Raw genomic sequence first — 20,735 nt, 5'->3', positions numbered from 1 at the left:
GCACAGAAACACTGGGAGAGGGAGGTAGTAGGGAGTACAGTACCCACAACAGAGCAAACAGGCTCAATAGGAGGCGCAGCAGAGAGACTATATTATATAAGATTCTCTGAGACGTACAAGTTACTTACCTTCGGTAACGATGTATCTGGTAAAGAAGATTCTAGCCGCAGATTCCTTAACGTAGAATTATCCCCAGGCGTGAGACTGGATCCGGAATTTTTTTTGCCACAGCATCTCTGCACGCCGGGGGCGGTACCACGCAACCCCGCCCTGACGTTGTCCGCGGACGTGACATCAGCGAGGTCACATAAGTCCCACCCCGGCGCGCTGACATCAGTTTTCTTCTGAGAACTTTTCCGCGCCGAAACACGGAGCCATCACAAACAAAACTGTGAGAGTATGGGGACAGTGCCAAGCACTGCATTACAGCAAGTCAGGGAAAGGAAAGAGCAGAGCACCGCTCTGAGAAGCAACTCTGCAAAGCGAAGGAGATATCCTCTTTGGAGGCAGAACAACATGTGAAAAATGTCGGGGCAGACGACAGTCTGCAACCACAATCTATAACAGTGAAGGGGAACAAGTCCGGAACAGATGAGTAACGACAAATCACCCCAAGACAACACCATCAAGGAGTGTCGTATCCCCTGTAAAAAGCTAAGGGCTGAGGCACAGTCAAGAGACCCCAACCCATAGGATTGCAGAGGAGTCAGAAACCCCAAGCAACGAAAAAAGGAGAAGATTATGAGTAGGCCCCACACTGGAATAACCAGGGTGCAGGGATGCAAAAGTACACATGAACCTACCATCCAATTACCAGAAAAGAAAGAGTGGAACAAATAAACAGAACGTAGCATCCCGCCAGGGAGGGAGTGAAAGAGGGTACCCGCAGAAGACAAATGCCACCCGGAGGGAGGAGAGTGCAGAAGACCAAGCTGAAGGGTCCTCGCAGAACGGGGCGGAAGGGCGGGCCGTTAAGGAATCAGCGGCTAGAATCGTCTCTACCAGATACATCGTTACAGAAGGTAAGTAACTTGTACATCTGATAGAGACTACTAGCCGCAGATTCCTTAACGTAGAATAGATACCCTAGCCATACCCAGAGGGGAGGAGGGCTGCGAGAGAACCTCATCAGGTTGGAAAAACACAGGGCCCCAACAGGGGATGTATCACAGGGACAGGAAGGACGGCCCAGCCCGCTCTAAGCAGATGTAAGCAAGAATAAGGAAAAGGGAAGGCCAGGATACCACAAGCCTACCCGAGGAGCAAAGGGCGTCCGCCAGAAAACCCGGAGGGACAGACAGCACCAAGCGAGTACCAAAGAAAAAAAAGAACCACCTGCAAATCCGAGGAGAAGAGGTGGAACGGAGACAGAGCCCGCCTCAGGAGAACACACACAGTGAAGGGGACAGCTGAACAGGCATCAGCCCCGAGGCAGGAGCGGCCCCACAGCCGATAAGCGCAGACGCGAGAAGGAAGACAAAGACGCGCAAAGCTCCAACAAAGCAAGGGACAGGAGCACATGGTTACACGCCAAGGCCCTCGGAGGTGGACCATAACTACAGGTGTGCACAGCAGGCAGCTGGTAAATACTATGAAGCAGCGTGCCCAGAACAAGTCGAGCGCAAGACAAAGACAGAGGCAAGGGAACCCCAGAACAAGCCCCAGAGAAGGACCGTTCCAGTAGCACAACCCGGCCCAGGAAGAGGAGTGGGACCAGCCAGAAGATAAAGAGGAGAAGAACCCCCCAAGAAGCAGCCAGGAAGAACCGAGCCCCCCTGGAACACAAGGCAGAGGCCCAGACCGAAACGTCGGATAACAAGGTGGAAACACCAAGGCACGACGCCGTAGACGGCATGACAAAAGTCAGTCTGGCGCTCCAGAGACTGAAGAGGGAAGGCAAAACGCACAGAAACAGATCCCGCAGGAACAAAAGGGCTAAATGGACGACAGGCAAACCCTGTAGAAGAAGGACAGAAACACCATCGGAGACTGAGCGGGACAGAACCTGGAGCAGCACAAGCTGCGCTAAGGCGGAAGAAAAAGAGAGACCTGCACCAAGCGGTATAAAGTGACGCCAGGAAAATGAGAGGAACCCGAGAAGGTATCCACACCCGCCCAGCTTAAAACAGAGCTATACAATAGTCAACAAGTACCCCACCTAGGGTATGACTCGTCCCAAAACCAAACAGGGAAACACCTCTTGGGGAAACCTGCAGCAGAGGTCAAGAACATAAGAGACCTGTAGAAAACACTAGTCGCCTTACCAGTCAGCCAAAAAATACACAGAGGGTCCAACCTGAAGACCTATACGGCTTCACTAACAGCCAAAAACCACTCACCACAAAAGCGGAAGGGCTGAACCAGCAGCCAAAAGAACAGAGGGGCCAACTTAAGGACCCTGAAGGCATTCCAAGCCACACACAGCACACAGACAGGCCTACCGAAACACAAGGCCCCCAAGATAAAGGTGGGAGAAACGCCTCCCATAAAACATACAAGGACCGACAAACCGAAGCTTACGGAGGGGGACGGAGCCCCGCAAGGAGTCTTTGGATAGCGGAGTCCGCGTGGGTGCTAAATAACAGAATCCCATCAAAAGGCAGGTCAACAAGACGCTCTCGAACATTCTCCGGAAAGACGCTATCCCGCAACCAAACATGGCAGCGGAGAGCCACAGAACTCGCCATAGCCTGGGAGAGAGAATCGGAGACATCCAAGGCCGAACGGAGAATAAATGCAGCTAACTCCCGACCATCCCGCTCATGGTGCCGCAGATCAGCACGGGCACCCTCGTGGGAGGTGCGAGACAGAAGGGACTCCGCGGAATCCCACAGGTCGGAAGTAGCCCTGGCCAACACACAAAGTGTGTTGAGCGCGTGCAGAGCAGCACTATTGGAAGTGAAAATGTTACGCCCCCAGGGGTCCAACCACCGGGCCCTCCCGTGACGGAGGAGCAGCACCGAAGGCAAAGAAGGAAAAGCAGACTGCAGGACAGAGCCCTGGGCAGATGGGTGGGGTAAAAAGGCAGACTGGATCGTGCAGAACTGGACGGTGAAGGAGCGGCTGAGGCACCGGATCCCCCGTAGCAGGACGCACCCAGAAGAGCCCTGGTGGAGAACCTCCAACAAGTGGTCAGTGGGGAGTAGAGTGACCGGGTTGCCCAATTGCAAAATGCCAGTGGCTGTGGAGATGGCCCGGACAAAGGCTACACTCGCCACCGTAGGGCGTCATGGGGGGAAAGCCACTCTTCCGTGGGCGAAGGCTGCAAACTAAGCCGCCCGTGCCCTGCTGGAGGAAGAAAAGGCCAGCCCCGGTAGGATGGAAGACCCATGGACGAGTGAGGGGCCTGAAGGGTCTACAGGGAAGGCGGAGAGGCCAGCGGGGCAGACAACTGCAAGGAGCAGAAGAGCCGGCCCGGGGGCTGTGGACGCGGAGATGGCGTAGAACCCGCCCTGGAAGCCAGCGGGGAATATGCAACGATGCAGCAGCCAGTCTCCGGTGAAGAGGAGACAAGGAGACGACAATCCTCCGGAGAGGAAGGGACCTCCGGAGATGAGTCGACGATCCGACGTCGGGACGGCACCGGGGAGTCCGCCACAGGCACCAGTGTGTCCTCGATCGGCACCGAAGTGTCCACCAGGGGTGCCGAGTCGACCTCCACTACCACATGCCTCATCTGAGAAGGGGGCGGGGTCGGAGCCGAAGCAGCCAATGAACGGCGCCGAAAAGGCTCCGGCTCGACCTCCGACGAGGCAGCCGCCTGCGCAGAGGACCGAGAGGGGCTCGGGGAGATGCCCTAGGTCCCGGCCTCCACCCGCGGCGCCACTGGGGAGGAAAGCCGTTGACGCCGGACAGGTGTCGGCTCGGCCTCTGGTAAGACAGCCGCCTGCTCAGAGGACCGAGGGGGACTCTGGGACGAGCAGAGTGTCCCGGCGACCTCCTGCGACACCACAGGGACCCCGCGGGATTTTGTGGTGAGGCAGGGGCGTCGTGGGTCAAAGAGGGGAACCCCTTAGGGCTGCACCTCGACGACACCACACCTCCAAAACCTTAAGCCGAACTCGTCGACGCCTGGGGCGAAGCTGCCGGCGAATCCGCAGAAGGACCCGCGTCTCAGGAAGAGGAGGGGGGCCCAAAGAAGCCTGCAGAGCCGTAGCATAGGCCTTCATCTGGGACCTTCTCACCCCAATGCCAGGAAACGGCAGATAGGGTGGCGACAACGCACGTTCCGCGAGGAACCCGCACCCTCTGCAGAAGGAGGACTGGGCCTCGGTGGCAAGCTGCAGGACTTATCGGAGGGCGAATGACGCCTGTGGGGCCACAGTGAAGGACGATGCCACAGCCGGAATCGGCGGCTCCTGGACCCTTCCGAGGTATGACACGGACGCTGTGACGAGACCGATCTGGACAAGTGGGCAGAAAGCAATTTCATCCGGCGCTCCCGCCGGGACTTTGGCTTGAGATGCTGACAAGCTTCGCAGTCCGTAGAATCATGGTGCTCGCCCAAGCACCACATACAAATAGGGTGAGGGTCCGTCGCCGACATCTGACGCGCACAAGAAGCACACGTCTTGAAACCCGAAGGCATTGCACACTGTTCCCAACTCAAAGGTGGTAAAGGAGGCCTGAAAACAGGTCAAGGGAACTCACTCCGGATCCAGGTTGCACGCGGAAAAGAAGGAAACCGACGTCAACACGCCGGGGTGGGACTTATGTGACCTAGCTGACGTTACGTCCACGGACGACGTCAGGGCGGGGTCGCGTGGTACCGGCGCACAGAGATGCTGTGGCAAAAAAAAATTCCGGATCCAGTCTCACGCCTGGGGATAATTCTACGTTAAGGAATCTGCGGCTAGTAGTCTCTATCAGATATGAACAACATCTACCATGCTGCAGACTAGGTGTATGGCCTGGAACGTATCAGGCCTAAACAATGGAATCAAGAGACAACTTGTTCGGGAGGAGTTGACAATGTATAGATCTCAGATTGTTTTACTTACAGAGAAACACTTAGCATATAAAGATCATGGTCTTCTCAAACATCTGAGGTATCAGACAGTAGTATGCACAACCCAGAGCGCCTCTATAAGGGGCACAGCCATATTTTGGACATTAAGTTTGAATATAGAATCATCAATACACTGGCTGACCAACAGGGAAGGTGGGCATTAGGGCATCTTGAGATAAAAGGGAAGGAAGGAAGGAAGGAAAATGCTACTTACCAGTATGCATCTGTTCTTGGCATGTAGAGCTGCAGATCCACACACTAAGCATAGATTGCCATCTGGTGTTGGGCCCGGATGTTTGCACTTGTTTTTGTATTGGAAAAGTCTTTGGAAGTCACGAGATAGGTGACTCCTCCTTTGAACCATAGTGCGCATGGGCATCGGCTCCTTTGCCAGATTGTTTTTCGCCAGCCGGGAAAAGATGGAGTCTTTGTGAAGAACAGAAAAGGATGCCCATGGATGCAGCATCTAAATAAGATAATACTGGAACAGATAAAGATAGCCAGGGAGGTGGGTGGGCGTGTGTGCATCTGCAGCTCTACATGCCAAGAACAGATGCATACTGGCAAGTAGCATTTTCCGTTCGAGGCATATGAGCTGCAGATCACACACTAAGCATAGATTGTATAGCAGTACCCCTCCTTAGCGGCGACCACCAGTATCTGTTGCAGTGGTTTGAAATAGTGTTTTGAGTACAGCCTGGCCCACACTAGCTTGTTGCTTTGTTTGCATATCTACACAATAGTGCTTTGTTAATGTGTGCAGTGTAGCCCATGTAGCTGCTTTGCAGATGTCATCTAATGGAATTTTCCCTAAAAATACCATTGAAGTCCCTATCTTTCGGGTAGAGTGGGCTTTAGGGGGAACAGATAGTGTACGCTTTGCTTTGTGATAGCAAATATGTATGCATTTGACAATCAACCTTGCAATTCCAGATTTTGATATAGGGTTGCCTTTATGTGGTGGTGAGGAGGACACGAAAAGTTGTTTTGTCTTGCGAAAGGGTTTTGTTCTTTCAATGTAATAGAGGAGTGCTCTTTTTACATCTAGAGTATGAAGAGCTCTTTCTGCGACTGTTTGTGGTTGCGAGAAGAATACTGGCAACTCCATAGACTGGTTGAGGTGAAAGGGAGAAATTACCTTAGGAAGGAATTTGGGATTGGTTTTGAGAACCACTTTGTTATGATGGAGTTGTAAGAATGGTTCTTGAATAGTGAGTGCCTGTAGTTCACGGACTCTTCTGAGGAAAGTAATGGCCACCAGGAAAGCGACTTTCCAGGTTAGAAATTGTAACACACATTTGTGCAGAGGTTCGAATGGGGGGCCCATTAGTTGCATGAGAACAATGTTTAAATTCCATACAGGTGAGGGTGGTACCCTGGGAGGAATTATTCTTTTGAGGCCTTCCATAAATGATTTGATGGCCGGTACTCTGAATAGCGACAAGTGTTGTCTATTTTGTAAGTAGGCTGCTATGGCAGCGAGGTGTAACCTGATAGATGTGTAGAACAAGTTACTTACCTTCGGTAACGATCTATCTGTAAGAAACATTAGTTAGTTAGATTCCTCACCTTAGAAAATCCCCAGGCGTCAGGCTGGATCCGAATGATTTTTCGTCAGCAATGCTCTTGTGCGTCGCTAGGCGTCGTCTGCGGCTCCGCGTCCTTAGTCTGCGTCGTGCGCCGGGATGACATCGGAGTACTTAGACGCCGCCCTTGAGCGCTGACGTCAGTTCTTGTACATAGATTTCCGCGCCAGGAGCGCAAAGCCATGCAAGAGACCGACACTGGTGCCAAAACATTCTAGGGCCCTAAAAGGGATGACGTCAACCCTAGATATCGGTTCGCAGAACTGGGAGGATGGGTGGGTCGGTGAGGAATCTAACTAATGTTTCTTACAGATATATCGTTACCAAAGGTAAGTAACTTGTTCATCTGAAAGAAACACGTTCGTTAGATTCCTCACCTTAGAATAGATATCCCAGCAATACCAACCCCAGTGGTGGGTCTGCGAACCAAGTTCACACCAGAAAGTCCTGGAGAACAGAACGGCCAAAGAAGCAGTCTCTCCGGACTTGGCTGTCTAGGCAATAATGTTTAGCAAACGTGTGCAGTGAGGCCCACGTTGCCGCCTGACAGAAGTCCTGCAAGGGAACTCCCCGGCCCAGGGCAGTAGTCGCCGCAGAGGCCAGAGTGGAATGGGCCCTGAGCCCCACAGGAGGCTGCTTTTTAGCCAAGGAGTAACAGGCTTTGATACACAAAACGACCCACCGAGAGATGGTCTGCTTGTGTACCGCCCGTCCCTTCTTAACGCCCACGTAGCCAACAAAGAGTTGGTCGTCCACCCGGAACTGCTTGGTGCGGTCCAAATAAAAGGACAGCACCCATTTTGGGTCCAGACGGTGGAGCCTCTCTTCCTAAGGGTGCGGAGGCGGAAAGAAGGTGGGAACGTAACAGACTGCCCGATGTGAAAGGCAGTTACCACCTTAGGGAGAAAGGAAGGGCGAGTTCTTAGAACAACTTTGTCCGGATGGACATAAAGAAAAAGAGGCTGAGAAGAGAGAGCCTGGCGCTCACTCACCCTTCTAGCAGAGGTGATGGCAACCAGGAAAGCAGTCTTAAGCATCAAGAGACGAAGGGGACAATTATCAAGTGGCTCAAAGGGAGCGCCCATCAGAAACGTCAAGACCAGATTCAAATCCCACCGAGGCATTACGAAAGGGACAGGAGGAAACATGTGAGTAATGCCCTTCAAGAAGCGAGAAACGGGATTTGAAAAGAGAAGGCTGATCAGGAAGCCGTAAGAAAGCAGAAATAGCAGAGAGATAACCTTTTAGGGTGCCCAGAGCAGAGCCCTGCTGGGCCAAAGAAAGAAGAAAGAGGAGAACCTCAGCAAGAGGGGCGGAAAGGGGATCCACAGCCTTTGCTGTGCACCATGCCACAAATTTGTTCCACCTGCAGGCGTATACCGTTTTTGTGGAGGGACGCCTGGCTGCCAGAATCACATCACAGACTTCAGGAGGCAAGTCAAATGGCCTCAAATGTTGCCGCTCAATCTTCACACATGGAGGTGGAGACTGGACAGGTTCGGGTGGAGGACCGTCCCCTTCTGCTGCGACAGAAGGTCCTCCTGAAGAGGCAGTCGTATCGGGGGATCGATTGACAGACTGAGTAGCTCGGGATACCAGTACCTTCGTGCCCAATCCGGAGCCACTAAGATGACTTGGGCCCGGTCGCGCCTGATCTTCTTCAGCACTCAGGGCAGAAGTGGTATAGGCGGAAAGGCGTACAACAGACCGCAACTCCACTCGCGACAAAAGCGTCTCCGAGTGAGTGCCGCCTTGGAAACTCCAACGCGCAGAACTGCGGACATTGAGCGTTCTCTTCGGTGGTGAATAGATCTAACCAAGGCTCTCCCCACTGCCGAAAGAGGCTTTGCGCCATGTCCGAGTGTAGACGCCATTTGTGATCTATCATGCACCGGCGGCTGAGTTCGTCTGCTCTGGCGTTCAGAGAGCCCGGCAGATGTTGAACCACCAGGGTGATGCCCTGATGCTCCAGCCATGTCCAGAGGCGCAGAGCCTCCTGACAAAGGGTCCACGACCCCACCCCGCCCTGTTTGTTGCAGTACCACATGGAGGTGGTGTTGTCCGTGAACACCTGCACCACACTTCCCCGGACAGAGGGAAGGAATGACTTCAGTGCAAGTCGGATCACCCTCAGCTCCAGAAGGTTGATATGGAGCCGGGACACCGCCGGAGACCAGAGGCCTCTGATCTCCGCCTCTCCCATGTGGCCCCCCATCCCAGGAGGGACGCATCCATCACCACTACGTGCTCCGGTTGGGGTAGGGAGAGGGATCTGCAGCTGACCCAATCGCGGTCCGTGAGCCACCACTGCAACTGTCTCGCAGTGCCCTCCGAGATCAGGACGTGGTCGGACAGGTTGCCCTGATGCTGGGCCCACTGAAACTTCAGGTCCCACTGCAGAGCCCGCATTCACCATCTGGCATGATGCACCAGCAGGATGCAGGAGGCCATCAGACCCAGAAGCCGCAGCACCAACCTGACAGAAACCCGGGATAGAGTCCGAAAGATGGGAATCAGAGCCTGAATATCCCAGACCCGCTGTTCCAGAGGATAGGCCCGGAACTGCGCCGAGTCCAGAACCGCTCCGATAAAGAGGAGCTTCTGGGAGGGACTCAGATGAGACTTCGGCACATTGATGGAAAACCCCAGCAAATGCAGGAGGTCGGCCATAGTCTGGAGATGGGAGATGACTGCTTGGGGCGAGCCCGCCTTCAACAACCAGTCGTCGAGATATTGGGGGTTCCCAATCTGTGCAGATGAGCTGCGACCACCGCCATCACTTTCGTGAACACCGAGGGGCACTGGCGAGGTCGAAGGGGAGCACGGTAAACTGAAAATGCTCCTGGCCCACCGTGAACCGCAGGTAACGTCAGTGGGCCGGCAGGACGGGGATGTGGAAATAAGCGTCCTGCAAGTCCAACACTACCATCCAGTCTCCAGGGTCTAGGGCAGCCAGAACTTGAGCTAAGGTGAGCATCTTGAACTTCTCCTTCCGGAGGAAGGCGTTGACGCTCCTGAGGTCCATGATAGGGCGTAGGCCCCCTTTGCCCTTCTTCGGAACCAGAAAGTAGTGGGAATAACAACCACGACCTACTTCTGGACCAGGAACGCGCTCGATGGCCCCCTTGGCCAAGAGGGCAGTAACTTCCTCCGCTAGAAGTTTCAAGTGATCCCCCGACATGCGGTGGTACTGTGGTGGCATGGCTGGAGGGGTCGCCTCGAAGGGGAGGGAGTAGCCCCTTCGGACAATTTGCAGCACCCACCTGTCTGATGTGATGGAACGCCAGTGGAGCAGGTGATGGCGAACTCTGACCCCCACTGGCGTTGAATGGGCCTGAAAGCAAGGACTAGGAGCGCTTTGAGGTGGATGCTGCAGGGGTAGATGTGGACTGACCGGCACGTTGTCCCCCTGTACCGCCTCGGCGGAATCCACGTCCACGTGGAGGGTGAGCGGATGTGAGGGGGCGCCCCTTCCTTGGCCACGAAAGGGGCGAAAAGCGGAAGTTTGCGGGCACAGGGCCGAGAGGCCCATGGACTTGACCATAGCCCAGGAGTCCTTAAAGCGCACTATCCGCCTTGTCGCCAAAAAGGCGACTGCCATCGAAAGGCATGTCCATGAGGGTGCTCTGGACATCCCCCAAAAAACTCGTGGACCGCAGCCAGGCGTGGCGGCGGAGCGCCACTGTGATCGACATCCCCCTACCTAGAGAGTCCGTAGTGTCTAGTCCACATCTGATAGCGTGAAATGCTGCATCCCGCCCCTCGGCGAGAGCCTGGGCGAGCCGTGTCCGAGCCTCCTCCGGACACAGGGGCAGCACGTCCTCCACCGTATCCCACAGGGAGTGGGAGTAACGGTCCAAGAGACAAGCGGTGTTAACAGACCGCAGTCCCAAACTAAGGGAGAACAGCTTCTTACCAAACTGCTCAAGTCTCTTGGATTCCCGATCCGGGGGAGCGCACGGGAAGGAGGTCTGGGAAGTCGAGGCCTGGATAACCAGACTCTAAGACGTGGTGTGGAGGGAAAGAAAGCTGGGGTCGCCCGGTGCAGGGCGGTGGTGCCGGGCTACGTTTCCGGTCCACAGGAGGTACTGGGGAGGGCTCGGACCAGGTGCCCTTGAGAACGTCCAGTAGTGCTTCATTAAACTGCAGCAGAGGCTCCGAGGAGCTTGCTGTCGGTTGGAGCACCTCGGTGAGGAGGTTAGTCCTCACAGCCACAGCAGGCAGCTCTAGCCCAAGGGCTTCGGCTGCCTTGCGCAGCACCACAGAAAAAGCAGCACCTTCCTCCAAAGCCACGGCCGGAGGAGAGATGAAGCCAGTGTCAGGAGAGGTATCAAGACCACTGGCATCCCCCAACTCATCTGCCCAGTCCTGTGATAACTGGCCCTGCTGGACCAGAGGGTCTTCAGACCCCTCCCAGTCGTCACCGTCATCTGATTCCTGGTATACAGGTGGAATGATCAGAGCCGGGCGGAAGATGAAATTGCCACCCATCCGACGCCGGACCAAACCGGGGAACGGCGTCGTCCAAAGGCGGCGCCGGAGGTGGTACCAGAGTCGGTGCCGGCGGAGGGGTGGTGAGGTCGACCGGTGCCGACAGGGATCCAGGCCTGGATACCGCGGGGACCTGCGGTGTCGGGACCGGAGTCGGCGCCGGAGCCGCCGGCTCGCTAGGCCTCCCAGTCGAGCCCGCAGGGCCCAAAGCCACGCCAACAGGCGTCGACGGTGGAGCCAGGCCCCTCATGGCCGAGAGGAAAGCACTGATCTCCGCCGGAGTCGCGTCGGTCCCAGGGCCCGGCGGGTATGGTGACTGACGCGACTCCTGCGGCTCCGACAGATCCACGCGGGTGGCACCACCCGAACCCTCAGCCGAGTCACGCGACCGGCGAGGGGAGTCCGAAGAGCGATGTCGTCTCTTGGACTTCTTACTGTGCTTCGACTTACCCGAAGACTTTGAACCAGACGTGTGGTGGTGGTGACTGCGCCGGAACTCCAGTAGCTTGCGGGAACGCTCCCGCCTAGCCTTCGAAGTGAAGGCCCGGCAGTCGAGGCACGACTCGGAATAGTTGTCAGCCCCAAGGCAGTAGAGGCACCGGCGGTGGTGTTCCGTAACCGACATCAGTCGTGGTCCGTAACCGACATCAGTCGGTGACAGGAGTCACAGGGTTTGAAACCAAGCATCCTACCGGCACCAGAGTCGAGTCGACAGTGACCAAAAGAGTCAAAAAATGACTAAAAGGGTATGCTTCTTCCCGGATCGGCGCTGTCTGGCGCGGAAAAAAGAAGAACTGACGTCAGCGCACGAGGGCGGCATCTAAGTACTCCGACAACGTCATCCCGGCGCACGACGCCGAACGCGGAGCCGCAGACGACGCCTAGCGACACGCAAGGGTATTGCTGACGAAAAATCTTCCGGATCCAGCCTGACGCCTGGGGATATTCTAAGGTGAGGAATCTAACTAATGTGTTTCTTTCAGATTGCTAGATTACACCTCTGGAGGTGTAGTAGATAACCTATGTTGTGTTGAATAGACACATCTAAAGGATTGATGGTGGTGTTGTGACAATATATCACAAATCTTTTCCACTTGGCTGCATAGCAGGCTCTAGTGGTGGGACGTCTAGCTTCTCTGATAACATTCATACAATCTGGGGGAAGGTTAAGGTAACCAAACTCTAAGACCTCAGGAGCCAGATCGCTAGGTTGAGCTGTGCTGGGTCCGGGTGTCTGATCCCTCCATGGTTCTGGGTTAAGAGGCGTGGGGAGAGGTGTAGTTTTTGATGCGGGACTAGAGATAGTTCCAGTAATGTGGTGTACCACGGTTGTCTGGCCCATGTAGGAGCAACTAGGATGAGTGTCAGTGAGTGTTGCTGCAGTTTGCGCACCACCAGTGGAGTGAGTGAGAGGTGGAAAAGCGTACGCAAATCTGCCTGACCAATTCATCCATATCGCATTGCCTTTGGAAAATGGGTGTGGGTATCTTGCGGCGAAGCTTGGGCATTTGGCGTTTGTGTGTGGCGAAGAGATCCATCTCTGGTTGCCCCCACATGTGGAAAAATGGTTGAAGAACTTGCGGATGAAGTTCCCACTCGGGAGTCTGTTGCATTTGACGACTTAACAGATCTGCTATATTGTTCTGGACTCCTGGAACGTGTTGAGCTAGAAGAAAAATGTTTTGAGGAATAGCCCATCTCCATATGCTTGTTTCTGTATGTAGTACATTGCTGTTATGTTGTCGGTACGGACTAGTACAGCTTTGCCTGATATTTGTTTCTTGAATGACTAACGCCAGAAATATGGCTAGTAACTCCAGGTGATTGATGTGGAGTAATTTTCGTAGACGCGTCCACCTGCCCTGCATAGTGTGATGCAATAGATGAGCTCCCCAGCCGGAGAGCGATGCATCCGCTGTTAGCACAATCTGTGGGACAGGCTTGATGAACGGTCACCCCTTGGAAAGGTTTTGGGTGTTCCACCACTGCAGAGAGCGATGTGTGCGGCCGTCCACCAACACCAGATCTGTCAGCTGACCTTGAGCCTGGTTCCACTGACGTGCTAAACATTCCTGTAGGGGACACATCTGGAGCCTTGCATGAGGTACTATAAAGATGCAAGAGGCCATCATTCCTATCAACTGCATGAACACTCGAGCTGGAAGAGTGTTGTGGCTGAAATTTTGTTATGAGGGTTTGTAGGCTTGCTATCCTGGGTGGACTGGGATATGCCAGTGCTCTTGAGGTGTTTATTGTGGCACTGAGGTATTGTTGTATGTGGGACGGTTGTAGGTGAGACTTTGTGTGGTTTATGGTAAACCCTAAGTCGTGGAGTAGTTGGATTGTGGCATAAGTGTGATGTACACACTCGTTGTATGACTTGGCTTTTATGAGCCAGTCGTCTAGGTATGGGAAGACGTGAATTTGCTGTCTCCTTAGGTGAGCCTCATCCACCGCTAGACATTTGGTGAAGACTATGGGTGCTGTGGTGATTCCGAATGGGAGTACCTTGAATTGGTAATGCTGACCGTCCACTACAAACCGGAGATATTTCCTGTGAGAGGTGTGAATGGGAATATGGAAGTAGGCGTCCTTGAGATCTAAAGTGGCAAGGAAATCGCATTGTGAAAGAAGAGTAAGAACCTGTTGAAGTGTGACCATGTGAAAATGGTCAGATTGTATGTACAGGTTTAGGGGCCTGAGGTCCAAGATGGGTCTCAGAGAGCCGTCCTTTTTGGGAATGAGGAAGTACAGGGAGTAGACCCCTGTGTTTTGCTGATGCAGGGGAACTGGTTCTATTGCATGTTTTTGTAGGAGGGAAAGTACCTCTTGCTTTAGCAGCAATAAATGTTCTGGTGACATAGGGCACTGTCTGGGTGTTATGTTTGGGGGGGTAGAGGGGAGCTCTAGACAATATCCTGATTGAACGATTTGTATGACCCACCTGTCTGTAGTGATGTTGTTCCAGACTGGTAGGAATTGTAGCAATCTTCCCCCGACCAGAGTGGAATGGTCGGGGGGAGTGGAGGGAAGTCATTGGGTAGGGGTGGAGGCGGAGCGAGCATTGTTGGTTTTGCCTCTACCTTTGTTATTATTGCCTCTGTAGCTCCCTCTTTGATCACCTCTGGTAAATGAGGTCTGGGTGGGGTTTTTTTAGGACGTGGAGGGGGTTGTCAGAGGAATAACCTCTGGAGGTGCCCTTGTAAGAGGAGCGACGAAAAGAACGTCTGGGAGCTTGCGATTGCAAGGCACCCATTGATTTAGCTGTGTCGGTGTCTTTTTTTCATTTTTTCTAGAGATGAATCCACGGCAGGGCCAAATAGGTGTTCCTGATCAAATGGCTGGTTAAGGATTGTAGTTTGTACTTCCGGTTTAAAACCAGAAATACGTAGCCATGCATGTCTACGTAGAAGGACACTTGTGTTAATGGCTCGGGAGGCGGTGTCTGCCACGTCTAGAGCACAACGAATGGAGGTGTTTGTTATGACTTTACCCTCCTGTATGAGGTAGTTGGCCTTGGTTTTGTATTTGTCAGGAAGGTGTTGCAATAGGGTCTCTAGCTCATCATAGTGTGCCCTATCATATCTAGCCAACAAAGCTTGTGTGTTGGCGATTCGCCAAATGTTGGCTGCTTGTGACGCTGTACGTTTACCAGAAGCGTCCAAGAGTTTTGATTCCTTGTCAGGAGGTGGAGCATCCCCGGACGTTTGTGAGTTAGCCTGCTTTCTGGCGTTGGAAACAACTAAATAATCTATTGGTATTTGTCCCTTGATGTAAACAGGGTCTGCTGGGGCAGATTTTTTTTTTTTTTCTATCCTGGGGTTATTAACCCTAGCACCAACGGGGTCTTTGAACACTTCTGGTAGGTGTTTGACTACCCCTTTCAACATGGGGAGCAGTGGACCTTTGTGATGTATCTTGTATGTAATCGTACCCCGTGGCATTGTGCAGCTCTACGAACGAGCTGGGTGAAACCTATGGTGTCCTCTGGAGGGGAAGGTCGAGAGGGATAGATGTAATCTAGCGGCAGATTAGGGACGTCTGGTGTACTATAATCGTCCCACGGGTCTGGTGTGTGAGGCGGACTAGGATCCCTTAGTGGTTCATTGTCTGCACCCCCCCCCCCCCCCCCCCCCCCCCCGTCATCAGGGGTATCAACATCGTCCACTGGTGGAGAAGATGGTGGAGGGGAGTGGTGTGGAGGTCGAGGTCGAGAAGGGATTCTGAGAAGAGATGTTGCAATGTCCCTCTTCTTTGGTGGAGGTGGAGCCGGTAGAGGCGTGTCCATTGGTCTCTTTTTGGAGCGGAGCGTCATTTGACCTGTTTTTGGGTCTTTTAGAAGTTTTTTGGGTTGGATCTGGTGTAAAAAGCTCTTCTTGTTGAGGCAGGTGTTTAGGCGCCAATTTTTTCTGTTCCGAAGGCTTGCGTGGCACCGAATCTGGAGTGGATTTATGCGCTATTGGCGTGGACGTGTGAGTTGTTTTAGTCCCTGAAGAAGCCTGCGGAGCCGTTTGTTTTTTCAGTTCTGAGGGCGTTTTCGGCTGCGAAGGTTGAGCATCCGCACTCCTTGGAGGTGGCTTTTTACTCTGTTCCGATGACTTTTTCGGAGTCGAGGGTTGGGTGCCAGTTGGTTTCGGTGCAGAGTGCGCTGGTGTGGACCCAGAGGTCGGCACGGAGGAGAAGGAGGACGGTTTCTTTTTGGGTGACGGGGTTTGAGTTTCGGCACCAACAGCAGGCTGACTCCATCCCGAGTGGCCTGAAGGCTTACTTGTCGACTTCTTTGCCGGACTCAAAGGTGGCGCGTGAGAAGTATTGTTCCGGTGTGCACCTAGTCCCGAAGGCGTTACCAAAGTCTTTTTTGGTGATGGGGGGGGGAGGGGGGTCGGCGCCTGTACTTACGACCCGCTGCCAAGGAGTGATGTCTTCAACGTCGGAGTCTTCAACTTCGGAGGCGCTGACGAGGCCTTCTTCGAGTTGCTCCTGCTCTAGTACATAGACACCCTCCTGGAAGATGTCGTTGTGAATGGATGTCGACGAGCGGGCCATTGTTCTTCAAGCTCGACGACCCCGAATGATTTTCTTGGAGCGGAAAGAGGCACAAGCTGGACAGTCTCTGGCCTCGTGCTCTGGTGAGAGGCAGAGGTTACACACCTCATGAAGATCTGTGTGTGGAAACTTTGATCCACATGGAGGACACTTCTTAAAAGGAGTCCTTTCCATGAGCCAGATGAAATGGCCTTGGTAGGCCCGAAGGCCTTTGTCAACGACCGGAATAGAGTACTTTGAAGTTGGAGAGATGCGCAACGACTAGGGTATGCGATCGAAACAATACCGGAGGAGGGTGAAGGATTGCGCGCCGAACGTTGGTTCGGTAATGGCACCAAACTGGAGCGCGATAAACACATCCGAGCCCGATGGCGGAAAAAAACAATCTGGCGATGGAGCCGATGCCCATGTGCACTATGGTCCAAAGGAGGAGTCACCTATCTCGTGACTTCCAAAGACTTTTCCAATACAAAAACAAGTGCAAACATCCGGGCCCAACACCAGATGGCAATCTATGCTTAGTGTGTGATCTGCAGCTCATATGCCTTGAACATATATTTTTTGTGCAGTATATGGTCCTAATGCGGACGATTCCACCATCTTTGATTTCTTGAATATTGAGCTGCTGGATTGGAAGGGCGAGTTCTTGATCATGGGGGACTTCAACTGTGTTATGGATTATTCCATTGACTCAACGAACAGATCTACAACCTTTAGAATGGGGAAAGTGAGGTCTGCAATATGAGAAATGGGGGGCTACATAGCATAAGGGATGCTTGGCACCAGCTTTATCAAACTATCCCAGGCTACACATATTACTCTGCCTCGCACAGGCAATGTTCCAGAATTGACATGGCATGGGTATCGGAGAATATTTTAGATTCTGCAGTTATGGAAGCGTGTCCTAGGATAACCTCTTACCATAATTCTATATTACTGTCCTTTCAGGTCGAAGCCGGTCGTAAGACAGCTAGGTCCTTTTCATTTCCACGCTACTTGCTTACAGACAGCAGGTATTTGGCTATTATTAATAAACAACTAGAGGACATCTTAATGGATAACCCAGGGACTGCTTCTCCTTTAGTCGTTTGGGACACTATGAAGGCGTTTATAAGAGGGTCACCCAGCAATATATCTGGCAGCAGAATAAAGAGCGGGAAACCCTGTGCAGAGCAGCTAATAAAGCATTGCTTGTTGCTGAAATTCAGCACGCAGCTGCTGTTAAACAAAGGGATGGTGACCAAGACCAACTGTAGATTTCTCTGGTAGATGCAAGGACAGCTATGGGTCAGTCATTAAAGGAGAAAACTGCTGTAAAATAGAACAAGCACAGGTTTTTACAAAATGAATATGGGAAGCAAATCGGGAAGGTGCTGGCTTATCAAGTAGCAGACAACAGGGCTAAAACCCAGATAAAGGCTATAAAAGGGACAAGCGGTATTCTACATACATGTCGACAGACAATTGTTGATCAATTTTCCAGGTTTTATCAGAAATGATATGCACAACCTATAGTACCAGAGCAGGATGATTTACAGCAGTATCTCCAAGGCTGTTGCTTACCAGTCCTAAGTGAGGGAGATTTGACTTTATGGGAGGAGGATATTTCACATGAAAAAATAATTGAGGCAATATCTTGTCTTCCCTCTGGGAAAGCAGCAGGGGAGGATTCTATACCTACTGAGTTTTATAAAATCTGTAGGAGCCTTATAATCTCACCTATCCGGGTATACAACATATCGGCTCTAATGGCAGGATCCCAGAGACCTGGAATGTGACAAATATAGTATTTTATTTTTTTAATAAAAAAGACAAACTTCCAAAGGAGTGCGGCTCTTACCAGCCAATATCTTATTAACTCAGACGCAAAGATTTTTGCTAAAATCTTGGCTACTCGCCTAGCCCCAATAATGCACTGAGTTAGTATCCAGCCAACAACATGGTTTTATTCAGGGAAGGGATACTACTGCGCATGTTAACAGTGCAGTGGGGACCTTCGACCTAGCTAAAAAGTCAGCAATAAATTTAGGCATGGTCCCCTTAGATGTCGAAAAGGCTTTTGACAGGGTGGTCTGGGACTATTTGTGGGCCACACTTGCAGCCAATGGGTACAGGCTCTGTATAACAACCCGCAGGCAAAACTGCTTTTTGCAGGTTTACAATCACTATCTTTCCCCAAATTAAGTGGTACCAGACAGGGATGCCCTCTTTCTCCCCTGCGGTTTGCCCTATATATTGAGCCATTTATTCAGGCATTACACTCTAATTTACCAATTGCACCGTTGATATCAGACGTAAGTCAGCTTAAGGTAACTGCTTACGCGGACGATATCGCTGTTTTTACTACTGACCCAGCAGCGGCTATAAGCCTTATTGAAGAGGAAGCGAGCAAATTCGGTCTTCCGTCAGGCTATAATTTGAATGTTAAAAAGACACAAGTGATCCTTAACTTTCGGCCTGACAGACCCATAGCAGGCGTGTGCTCTGTAGCCACATACCTCGGGGTGCATATTTCGGAGCAGACTGAACGTATGCTTACTCTGAACAATGAGCCCCTGTTAGAAGTCACAGCTAAGCGACTGAAAAGTTGGCACAAGCTCCCAATTGGTATAGTAGGAAGGTGCAATATTATAAAAATGAAGATACTCCCTAAGTTTTTATATTTATTTCGGTCAATTCCTCTCCTTGTTGCTAAAGTTTTTTTAAGGAAACTAGAAGGTGTGTTAGGTAGCTGTGTGTGGGGGTACAAAATGCACAACGGGCAATAGGTTTACTGAAACTCCCGTATAATCAGGGTGGGCTTGGCTTTCCGGATTTTAAAATGCATTTTTGAGCAGCATTCGTGGGACGTTCCCGCAGCCTCCTAGAACCCGAAAATCAAAACTTTTTTCACCGGTTTGTGTTGGGATCGGAATGTCGAATGTTTCTATATAAAACTAACAACCCCAATTACTTCAAAAGGGTTAGGTTTAAGACTGTCAGAGATAATGTGTATATATGGCCAGCTATGTCTGCTAAATGTACGTTGTCATTCTTTCATGACAAGCTCCCACTATGGGGTAATTCCATGCTACTGAAGGTATTTCAAGATACTGCTAGTAGGCGTTGGGCTAGGCATGGGTTTCAATATTTAGGAGATTTGTATGACTGCAATGGCTTTAGCACATTCGAGAACCTACAGCTTCTTTACAACCTCCCTGGCCAAATGTTTTTTAAGTATCTTCAAATCAGGGATTATTTTGTGAAACATTTAGCTTTACTGACAGTGTCTAGTTCGGAGATATGGGATTTTCTGCATGCGAAAAAGTCGAAATCAATAATTAGTACCATGTATCAGGGTCTCAGCAACCTTAGGCAAAATGGGTGCGAAAAGCTTGCTGCACGCTGGACTAAGACTTTAGGTACAAACGTTACTCCCATAACCATCACTCATGCATTAGGAACTATAGAAGGGTCGATTCACCCTGTTAGCTTAAAACTACAGCAATTCCTCACAATTTGTATGCTTTATTATACCCCAGAGAAGATTGCTAGCTGGGCTCAGGAGGGTCAAGGAGGGGATCAGAAAAAATGCCCCAAATGTAGGATATATGCTGTAGGCATAGTACATATGTTTGCTACCTGCCAAGAGCTAGAAGCTTTTTAGGAGAGGTTAGGTCAGGTGATGAGGCAACAATTAGATTCCCCCCCCTACAGTTACCGACATTATGTTGGGTTATAAAAGGAGAGTCAAGGCTTGAAGTACCTTATCGCAATTGTACTAGTTGCTGCCAGACTTACCATTGCCAGGGCTTGAATTTCTCCCAAACCCCCTACCACAGGTGAATGGTGGGTTTTAGTAAAGGAAACTGGAGAAAGCTCTAGCTAGGGTAAGAGGAACTCGCTCTCTGACATAATTGGAGGCTATATGGGGGCATTTGGCACTAGATATATATAAAGTCAATAGATTAGATTGAGCGAATGCGTAATGCATAATCTGAAGAGAAACCTTCCGGAAGTAGGAATATGGACTTAAGTTTAGAATTATTATTTACGGCATTGCCGGTGTTGTACTGTTTTAAGAATGTATATACATGTGTTGGGGTGTACCTCTAATGTGGTTTTGTTTTTCTACTATTGTGTTTGTGGTATGGTATAAGATACCTTAAAGATAATTTGTAATGTTTCCTTGCTGACAAAAATATATTTATTTTAAAAACAAGGGAAGAAGAATGAACTCAACAGTGGTTTATTACACATGAATGTTGGCAACGATTACTCAAGACTTCCCACTGACCCATTTCGGCCATGCACAAGAAATACTGTATGTGCATAGTGTGGCGCAGTGAGGTTGTGTTGCAGTGGAACCGCATCGGCATCCCTAGTTGTCAGTTTCATAATTTACTGTTCTGCAGCTGTGTTAGTGAATTATATGGCTTGGTGTTAGCACTTCCGTTGGCGAGCCCGCGCACGTATTTCCTTGCACGAGACTGTGTAGTCCGGCATTACTGCGTCATGGAGTCAGTGACTAGAGCGTGGAGAGGGAATCCCACACAGGACACAGCAGAGGCACCCCCCAACTGGTCGCCCCACCCGAATCCCAATAAAGTCAGACAACAACAAAT

At 51.5% G+C, this 20,735-nt stretch overlaps 1 protein-coding gene across 1 annotated transcript in view; it reads right to left on the bottom strand.

The window, feature by feature from the left end:
* Nucleotides 1-20,735, bottom strand: part of AARS1 (alanyl-tRNA synthetase 1) — a 294,909-nt gene that overhangs the window by 120,841 nt on the left and 153,333 nt on the right. The gene's annotated exons all lie outside the window — the stretch shown is intronic.

This window comes from Triturus cristatus, chromosome 12 (genome assembly GCF_964204655.1).
Source record: "Triturus cristatus chromosome 12, aTriCri1.1, whole genome shotgun sequence".
In the NCBI taxonomy this organism is placed as follows: domain Eukaryota; kingdom Metazoa; phylum Chordata; class Amphibia; order Caudata; family Salamandridae; genus Triturus; species Triturus cristatus.
The sequence above is the reverse complement of the archived record's forward strand: the minus strand, read 5'-3'. Positions and strand labels throughout refer to the sequence as shown.